Genomic DNA, 10,160 nt, shown 5'->3' on the forward strand with positions numbered 1-10,160 from the left:
ACAGAGAACACATTAATATCATGCCAGACTCCTGATTCAGAAAAACTGGGAGATAATGCATTTGTGTTATTTTAAGCTGATCAATCTGTGGTAGTTGGTTATACAGCAATAGAAAACAAATATAGGCCAGACAGTTAATGTTTTTGATTTTGCAGTATTTACAGTACTGTTGCGATTACTTAACTCTGTCATTGTAGTGCAGTCTCAAAGAAAATACATAAATTAGTATGTAAGGCTATATTACAATAAAACTATTTACAAATAACCTTGTAAATGTATGTAGCTCATGGGCCATCATTTTCAGACTCCTACTCTAGAAAATCTAGTGGGCTGCGGATATTGTTAAAGAGTATCTGCTTTAACACTAGATGACTTTATCATAGAGGTAAATGGTTGAATTTACACTTTGAAGATCACTTTCTAATATTTGGATAATAGGTAATAAGATAGAGCAAACCAAAGTGAAAACTATAGAATAATTTGTTAGTTATTGCAGTTGAGAGCTCCTGCTACGAGGAGTATAGTTAGAAGGGTGACAGAAATGGAAAGAAGTCAGTCTTTGCATGTTTGTGCATTTGAGTGCATGTGTGTGTGTGTGCATGTGTGTGTGTGTGCGCGCGCATACACATAAATCCTCCATTAGGATCGATGTTGTACAATTTTAGACATTTTTGCTCTGTGTGAATAAACAGATTCTGCAACATTTGTAACATTACTCTAAAGAAGGTAGCTGAGTTTTATCTATGAGAATAGCATTGGAATGATGAAATTATCATTTCCTGTGCATAGTGGCTTTATATGAGTTATAGGGGAGAGAATAGCTTTACTGACCGGGTGATTTAATGTCCCCCTTCTAACAACTTGCAAAACATTATGAGATGGTGAGAATGATATCACCAGAGGCATTTTAAAACTGTCTGAAATTGATCACTGCTAGACAATAGCTTCCTTTTTTCCTTGCCTTTTCTCAGACAGTGCTGTTTGAAATACTCTTTTTGAAAGCCTTTTTTATTGGAACATTTTCTTATGCACAGAATGGTCTCTTACATAACAAAGTACCCAGCTCAGTAGCACAGACATAGTAGGCCTTAAGTAAATGTTAGTGGGCTCAACTAAAATTAGCTGAAATAGATATTTATATATTAAGTCTGAGTTTAATATACTATACAAAGTCCAGAATAAGATGAATATATTATTTAGAGACCAGTATTATTTTTTTCTTAAAAAGGAATTTCAGACAGTATGAGAAAAACTTGTGGAAAGACATTTTTCCATGTGTCTTTCATGTTCCTATGTATGTTGCTGGGTGCCACAATTCAATGCCTTGATCTCTCATTACCTGGCCATTTCACAGGGTTGTGTATACAGCAAGCAATTGAAAGGTGAGGTAATATCTTTCTCAGGGACAAGGTTTGCTTACTTTCTGCTTGCTATAGAATGCTAGGTTTCTCAACCTTAACGTTCCTCTTGTGAAAAACAACCCTGTGTGTGTGCAGGCATTTGGTAAGGCCCTCTGCATAGAATTTGGGGAGCAAGCAAAACTGCTACAAGCATGATGATGTTTCTGCTACTTACTATGCCATGAGTGATGAAGTTCTTTGTTTCTGACCAAGGAGTTTCATGTCTTCTGCCAGCATCTATAAAAAGTATCAGACTAAACTTATTAGATTGTAAATAGGAAATCATCAAATCCCAGCCCTTGAAAAAATGCTTTAAGTTTTATATTGTGCATAAGTATTCCAGATTGACTACTTCTAATTATGCACACACATATCTATATACACATATAAATATTATGTATCTTAATTATTCTTCTTATTAAATTTTATCATGACATTTACAAATTTTATGCTAATGATGTTTTCTCAATTATTTATGAAATAACACCAATGTTAAACATAAAACTGAGTATAAAATTTTACGGTTTATAAAGCACTTTTTAAAAGTTTGCTTCTGTTCACCAAACTTTAAGGAAGATATATGGAGGATATTATTATTCCAAACATAAAGGAAAATTAATCATTCATTTCTATAACTTTTTCAAATCAATGTAGTGTTCAAAACCTAGATCCAATACTTATGGTTTGGAATTGCCTACTCCGTTGTTCAAAGTGACATTAAAAAATATAGTACACTGAAAAATGTACTTCAAGATGATTCATTTAGTTAGCCATTCATTCACAATATTTTCCCAAACTGTACAGTAGGCATATAAAGTATGTGCTTTGTGCGTGTGGGGGTGGGGTGGGGGAGAGAAAATGAATGACAATTTCACACAGTGCATATCAGGTATGATGAAGACGACTGGTTAGGATGCCTGGTTTATAGTGCTATCATGTTATATTTGGTTATCAGATTAAAAAATGTTTATTGAAATAATTTTGAGAATTATTACCACACTGTCATCCTGAGTTGAGGACAAAAAGTCGGCTGAGAAATATGAATTCATAAAGAAACCCATATATTAGAATCTCAGACTAAACTAAACCTCACAGATGTTTCCTTGGGAGAGAAAACCATAAAATGTATTTAAAGTGCCTATGGATATGCTCATATATAATTTGTAAAGCTCTGAATGTCACGTTTCAAGTTTATGAGTAAACTCTATGTGCTTTGTGTGTGTGTGTGAAGGCCGTGACTTCCTTCTGAATATGTAGATTGAAAGTCTTAATTGTGAAGACTGAGAAACAATTGAGGGGATAAGCTGGTGAACCATGCTAGGTCCGAGATGAATATTTGCTCATCTTTCAGTTCCTGGCATCTAGCACAGTGCCTTGACACAGAGAAAACACACACACCCACACACACAGAAGATACAAAAATAGAAAGGAGGAAGTAAGGTTGAATGAAGAGGCCGAGGAGACTTTTCTTCAAGATTGTTGATAAAACATGCATGAGCCTTTGACAGCCTTTGGTTGGATTTCCTCTCAGACAATCACAAGACAGAAAATGATAACTATGGAAGAATTATTATAAGACTGTAATTAAAAAGAGAAAGGGAGAAGTAGAAAGCAGTAAAGTTGGTTGAAATAGAGAAGGCAAATTACGTAAAAAATAAAAAGGGGCTAAAGAAGAATTAAGAAAGAAAATGAGAAATAACAAAGAAGGGAGAGAGGGAGGCTGGGGAGGAAAGAAAGATGTGTGTGTGAGAGAGAGAGAGATAACTTTTACTTATTCCAGCCTCGCTTTCTTTCTATATGATTAGTAAATCAACTAGAGATTCTGTTTCAACCTTACGACAGGAGAGGAGAGGAGAAAATGACTGTTTTTTATACACTTGACTTAACCACACCTGCCCTTTAACTGGCAGCCTCTGCACACTCCCCTGACAGCACCTGGAGAGGGTGCCTGTAGAACACCAAAGGGTGGTGGGAGAATATAACATGTGACACCAGGGCAAGATCTGATCCTCAACAAATGAAATCTGTCAGCCATCTCCTCCAAGGCTGCCACCTTTCATATCCTTGCTTGGCTGAGCTAGCTTTATACAGAGACTTATTGTATTATTCAGCTGGTTTGATTTTCCTTTTTATGACAACCTTCCCCTGGAGACCATCCATCTCTTTACGATCTTGGAGAATGACTCTAACTGAATGATATTTCAATGTAATTTATAACTCTGTACTGTAAACACAAATATGGGTTGTTTCTTATCACTGGAAAGAATGCTAATGGACAATCTTGAACCACTATTATTTTGGATGAAATTAGTACTGAGACGCAAGAGATTTAGATGGACAAATTGAATGGAGATGAAAGAAGAAAACAAACAAATATAAAAACACAAAATGAAAAAAATAGAGCGAGTTTTGGTTTCTTATGAACATTACTTCACTTTATATTCATAAACTTCACAGACAGCTAGGAGGAATGTGTAATCCATGATTCAGAATTATTAACAAAGTTGTAGAAAACAGCATCCAGAACTGTGTTACTTTAAAGATACAAGAAATCTTATAAGGTACCTAATTCCAACAATGTACCCTAATTATTGATTTTAATTCTTCCAAAATGTATCTGTACATTCAGTTCCAATCAATAGGATTTTTGTATGTTTGTAGAAGTTGACGAGATAATTTTTAATTTTACTTACGCATACAAACACTCTAATAAGAGGCAAGACAATCTTGAAGAACAAATTCAAGGGCTTGCAGTACGGTTACACATCACTTAAAGACAAGAACACGTTCTGGGAAATGCATTTTTTTTGTTTGTTTTTTTAACATTTGCAACTTCATATTGAATTAGATAACAATTACACATAGATCATAAAATTAATAAAGCAAGAAGATTTTTCTACATAATTCATGTCTGATTTAATAGTCTTCGCTGATTCTTTGTAGTGAAAAAGGGTATTTTCATTGTCCCTCTCATTCTTAAGAATAACAACAGATTTTTTACAATCTTCAACCTCTATAATAGCAAGGAGCACTTCTTTATTTACTTCTAGATTTTTCTCTGTGGCTTTAATTTGGAGAAGCGTTTTCAGGATATTTTTTTCTGAGGAGCTATTTTCCCATAGATACTTTTCCATGTCTGGTTCGGTCTTATTTTTCTCCCATTCTTCAGTTTTCCAAGTCGTGGTATAAAACTGTTTGCAGACACATTGCATAATAATAATTCTGTCTCTTTAAAGGGCATCTATCTGCCTTGTCGGTAAGCACATCTGTGTCTTGCAGTATTGCTCTCCTACAAGTTTAATAAGTTTCTTCTTTGCATGATCATCTAAATTCAAAAGTTTAACCTTTAAGGTTGCTATTCATGCTTTAGGGTTTTGAGTAGATGGTCTTGATGAAACATAATTGTCTCTGTTGATTTCAATTAGACAATGCTTCTCGCATTTCCCATCACTGTCTAGGTGCAGCTGGCCCTCAATGCAGAAATCTCTAAGAGCCTCACAGTGCTTTTTAAATCGCTACAGAAGTCAAATGCAGAAAACTGGGAATCTTTAAAAGTTCTAGATTTCCCTCCTTTGCCATGGGCACCCCTCTTTACTGGATAACCCATTTGAACAGGAAGAGGTACTGCAGAAGTTTTCAATGGTGCTGCAACAGGGTAAATGGACCAGTCCTGGTCAACAGCCATTTTCTGTCTTAGGAAGTGGTGCCTTTCTTCTTGGTAGCTTTTCAGATTTGGCTGTCCTTTCTGTTGTATGCAGGCTTGATCTCTGGACAAGGATGGCTGGAGACATGGTAGTGGAGAAGGCACACAGGGCCTTGGCCCCACGTGCGGTATGCGGTGGCCGCCATGGCTGCGGAGATGGCAAGCCAGGGAGGACAAGTGCAGTCCCACATCAGAGGGCTCGAGAAATGCATCTTTATGCAATTTTGTCATTGTGCAGCCATCCCACAGTGCACCTACACAAACCCCCAGGTCATGGGCCAGCACTGGTCTGTGGCCTGTTAGGAATCAATCCGCACAGTAGGAGGTGAGCGGCAGGTGAGCGAGAGAAGCTTCATCTGTATTTACAGCTGCTCCTCAGTTGCTACCATCACCGCCTCAGCTCCACCTCAGATCATTGGGCATTAGATTCTCATAGAAGCACCGGTCCCTGGTGCCAATAAGGTTGGGGACTGCTGTTCTAGGCTACAAACTTGTACGGCACATTACTACACTGAATACTATAGGCAATCATAACACAATGGTAAGAATTTGTGTATTTAAACATAGAAAAAGTACAGTAAAAAACATGGTATAAAAGATAAAAAATGGAACATCTGTAAAGAGCACTTACCATGAACGGCGCTTACAGGACTAGAAGTTGCTTTGCGTCAGTGAGTGAGCGGTGAGTGAAGGTGAAGGCCGAGGATATTACTGCGCACTACTGTAGACTTTATAAACCCTGTACGCCAGCATCGCCACGGACACCTGTCACTAGCGGTAGGAATTTTTCGGCTCTGTTTTAATCTTATGGGACCACTTTTGTATGAGCGGTCTGTCTTTGCCTAAAAAGTCGTTATGTGGCGCATGACTGTACCTGATTTTAAGGCCTTCTCTAAAGGTGCAGTAACCCAGAAAGTATGGGCGGCGGAAGTGAGACCAGCACTGCGCTCCAGCCTGCTTTTCCCTCCTTGGGTTCCCTCCGCGCCCCTGAGTAACTTGGTTCCGGGCCTGTCCGCAGCGGCCCTGAGCCGCCTGTGCTCTGCCGGAGCTAACTCCTTCAGCGGCACTCAGCACTCCTCACACAGGCCTGCAAGCTCCTCCCGCCTCCACCTTGGCAAAAATGTAAGGTACTCGCTTGGGAAAATACAAACCGGGTTCCTTAATTTGCAACCAGGCCACCAACATAACACAAAGTGAAAGGAAAGTCTTTTCTAAAAATGATACCGAAATGCTGTTGAATATATAACTAAGCATTGAATTTCAGGATCATAAAATATGCTTAACTTTATAAGGAACTACCTAATTGTTTTACAAAGAAATATCGAAATTCCTAATGCCCCCACACCCTGTTATCGCCAACATTTGGTAACTGTCTGCCTAGGTCCTTCTAGCATTTTTGGTAGGTGAGAGGTACTAGGACATTTTGGTTTCCCTATGCATTTCCCTGATGACTAATAAGGTTGATCACTTAACTGGGCTTATTAGCCCTTTGAATCTCCACTGGTGTGTAATGCTTTCAAGTAATATGCCTATTTTTCTATGGAGGTCATCTGTCCTTTCCTTAGTGATTGGTAAGAGTTCTTTAATATATTCAGAATATAAGATAGGTTCTATAAATATTGTCCCTCGTTCTATTGGGTTGTTTGGTAACTCTCTTAATGGATCTTTTGAATAAACTGAAGTTCTCAAGTTTAATGTAATCTAATAGACACGTTTGGTTTCTTTAATGCTTAGCCCTTTTGCTGTCCCATTTAGAAAGTCTTTGTGTTCACAGAAATAATGATGTTCTCTTATGTTTCCTCATTATTCTCCATTTTCTATTTAGTTCTACAATATATCTGGAATTAATATTTGTTTATAACAAGCCAGAATACTTACATGTGAGGCTTGACTTGGGCAACCACAGATGAGTCAATGACCTCCATGTTCACCTGCCAGAATATTAAAAGTTTTTATTGTGGCCTTAATGAAGTTCAGTCACATTTTTAGTCCAGATGATCTCAACAACACTTTACCCTCTCAAGGCTTCATTTTTGAATGGGCTGAGGTTATGAGAACAATAGGCGCAATTCACATTCCAAGCACAGGGGAGGGGCTAAGGAGCCTCCCATTGCCTCGGTCCAGGTCTCAGGTCAACAGAAGGTCATGTTTTCCTGATGACCTCCTCTAAAAGTGGCAAGGGCCAAGATAATACTTTTCATTTCTCATCTGATTGTCCAACTGACCCAGCACCATTTACTGAAAAGACCTTCTTCCATTACACTTCAGTGTTATTTTTAGAGAATAGTAAAGAAGGTCAGAAGACAAGGGTATTGACTTTATCTAGAGAGTGCACTAGATATGACTTTATCTAGATAATGTAAATCCACTGAGCCATAAACTAAATGTTAATGCACCTCACTGCATGTAAGTTATACTTCAATACAAAATTATATACTTATATTGATATTCATGTAATATTGGCAAAGATGCTACAAGTTAATGATATTATATGTCTTAACTCTTTCAGGTTATATATGGATAAATGAGGTGCTTCTAAGTGGATGAAAAACAAGACAAGGTAATAACAATGTGTTAAGGCTTAGTGAAACTTTTTTGATTCACTTCCTGTGCATTAAGGAAAGTAATGACTCCATTGAATAGAAAACAAATTTGTTTCCAAGTCAGACGGTTTTCAGTACCCTCTTTTTTTTCAGCAAAATTATAGGTGTACATAATGGAAGCGTCTACTGCAGATCATTAGAAACGTTTTGATGACAAAGAATTATAAAATTTTGGAATTGCAACTTGGAAGGGGCTTAGATCATTGAGTGAATTTACATGGCAAACTTTTTTTTTTTATTCTTTTTATTCCCTTCTATTTATCTGTGTACGTGATACTCGGCATTAATCGGTGTTAAAAAAAAAATAATTGGTGTTGGTCTCTGTCCCATTCTACCAATAAAAAGTATTCTTCTGTGAATACATTATCTTATTCATAAAAAGTCCCTTTCACAGTATTAAGAATCCAATTTAGAAAAAAATATTTTATGCAATTAATAAATCTGTAAATAATTAATCTATAAATAATTATGCTAATGTTAATTACAATTTAATATTAATCCAATTAATTTTAAATATTTAAAGCCTCTTGGATATAAGATGTTATAATATATATTTTATATGCCTAATTTATAAATATTTTTCAATTTGATTTTATCCTAAAATTATATCATGTGGTAAAAAGAAAACTTTCAAGTATAATTACATTAAAATAAACTTGTGAAGATAGTGAAAGTAAATGAGAGTTCGAGTAAAAAACTGATATAAAATTTCTATTATAGGAAAGCTTTCCTGTGAATTTATAAAAAGAGTGATAATGGTATAAGATATTGTGATTTATAATAAGAAGTAAATACTTAGTCTCAGTTCCCATTTTTGGCAGGAACTCTTAAAACTCTTTGGAATTTCTTAAATATGAGAGCAATACAAAGTTTCTTTTGTTATGTTAATAAGGTGACTTTTGAACCTCACTTGAGGTAGGGGACTGGTTGCCAGGGGAACCAACCGTGTGATTGGAGGATTGGAACTTTCAGTCCAATCTCTGACCTCCAGGGAGGGGAAAGGGGCTGAAGGTTGACTTACTTGCCAATGGCCAATGATTTAATCAATCATACCTATGTAATGGAAGCCTTCATAAAACCCAAAAAGATGGATTCAGAGAGCTCCTGGTTGGTGGAGGTTCAGAGTGAGAGGTGCACTCAGAGAGGACATGGAAGCTCCGTGCCCTTTCCCCACACTTCACCCTGTACATCTCTTCCCTCTGGCTCTTCCCTCTGGCTCTTCCTGAATTATATCCTTTTATAATTAACTGATGATCTGGCAAGTAAAATAATTCTCTGAGTTCTGTGAGCCATTCAAGTAAATTACTCGAATCCAAGGCAGGGAGCATTGGAACCTCTGATCTGTAGATAGTTGGTCAGAAGCACAGGTGACAACTTGGGCTTGCAACTGGCATCTAAATGTGAGGGACAGTCTCGTGGGACTGAGCTGTTCACCAGTGGGTTCTGATCCTATCTCCTTAATGGTCTCTGTGTAAGAATAGTATAAGAATTGAATTGACTTGTAGGACATCTAGCTGGCATTCAAGAATTGCTTGTTTGTGGCGTGGGCACCCCGCTCCCTTACTGGAAATGGATCCAAGAAACCAAAAGACCAGTTATCAACTTGCTATAGATTTCCATTTCATTGGATATATTTATAAGAATAATCTACATGTCTTGTTTTAAAAATGCCAGCATTTAAAATGTGCCAGGAAACACAGCATTTACATCTGTCTACACTTAAATGTTATATGTCAATTTAAGTATTTGAAAGAGGTTGAGGTTTTTAAAATTCACTTGGAAATGCATGGACAAAAAAGTCTGAAGAACACTGTCTGAGAACATAAGAGCAGCCATGTAGAAGGTGTCAGTGTGCGGAAGGGCACAGAATCCCTGCTCTGTCAGTCCCTCCAGGGCTCCTCTTCGACTTTCAGGATGAAGTTCATGCAAGAACATGATGTGAATAATATGACCTCACTGGCTTCTGCAGCCTCACTTCCTGAGTGATAACTCTTCACACTCATGTAAATTTATCCATGAAAACAGGAGGCTGGGTACTTCTCTGAAAACACCCTGCATGTTTCCTAGAGGGCTTATTATTTCTGCCTCCACTCCAAACGGACAGGCAAATGACTCTTTACTCCTCAAAACTCAGCTCAGCATCATCCTCTTGTCTAGAAACACCCCTCAGTGATCACATAAAAATGTGTACTTCTGTAAGGATTAGAACCCTTATTGAGTTAAACGTTTGTTTTTATCAGTGTCAAAGTCCCTGAATTTCTTCAGAGCAGGGATTGTTTTTTATTTACTTTTTGCTTTTAAACTTTGAGTTTTTAAACATTAATCATTATATAGTACACAAATGTTTTTAGAATGAATGAATAAAAGAATAAACAAACACCAAATCTACTTTTCTTTTTCGTTAGAAGTAATCCAATTCATTTGAAATAACCCAGAAGATATATCTGCATTACC

At 37.0% G+C, this 10,160-nt stretch overlaps 1 pseudogene; it reads right to left on the reverse strand.

Moving 5' to 3' along the window:
• Nucleotides 1–4,255: 4,255 nt before the first annotated feature.
• On the reverse strand, nucleotides 4,256–9,641 carry LOC102880001 (annotated as a pseudogene).
• Between the last annotated feature and the right edge of the window lie 519 nt (nucleotides 9,642–10,160).

Source organism: Pteropus alecto, unplaced genomic scaffold (genome assembly GCF_000325575.1).
Source record: "Pteropus alecto unplaced genomic scaffold, ASM32557v1 scaffold42, whole genome shotgun sequence".
NCBI classification, from domain to species: Eukaryota; Metazoa; Chordata; class Mammalia; order Chiroptera; family Pteropodidae; genus Pteropus; species Pteropus alecto.